Genomic DNA, 283 nt, shown 5'->3' on the forward strand with positions numbered 1-283 from the left:
ATGAGAGACCAGGGAACCACCCAGGGAGCTTGATCTCACGGCTGCCTTTGGCACAGCTAAACCCAGGGCTGGTCAAAAGGTGGAATTTTCCTTATACAGTCTGTGAGGTGCCATCAGTGAGGTAAAAGACGTGAGCAAAGCTGTAGACTCCAGCTGTCCTCCTGCCAGGGACTCCACTGCGGTGGCATGGCTGGGCCCACTGAGAAAAGCTTCATTCGGGTCCTTCTTGAGCTGGACTGACTGTTCTGGGGTTTGGGTCATTACAACTGCCGACCCAGGGGTT

At 54.8% G+C, this 283-nt stretch overlaps 1 protein-coding gene across 1 annotated transcript in view; it reads left to right on the plus strand.

Moving 5' to 3' along the window:
• The window catches only part of TXNDC16 (thioredoxin domain containing 16), a 31,935-nt gene that overhangs the window by 4,613 nt on the left and 27,039 nt on the right, over nucleotides 1–283 (plus strand). The window lies entirely within an intron of this gene.

Source organism: Buceros rhinoceros, unplaced genomic scaffold (assembly GCF_000710305.1).
Source record: "Buceros rhinoceros silvestris isolate BGI_N320 unplaced genomic scaffold, ASM71030v1 scaffold13070, whole genome shotgun sequence".
Lineage (NCBI taxonomy): Eukaryota > Metazoa > Chordata > Aves > Bucerotiformes > Bucerotidae > Buceros > Buceros rhinoceros.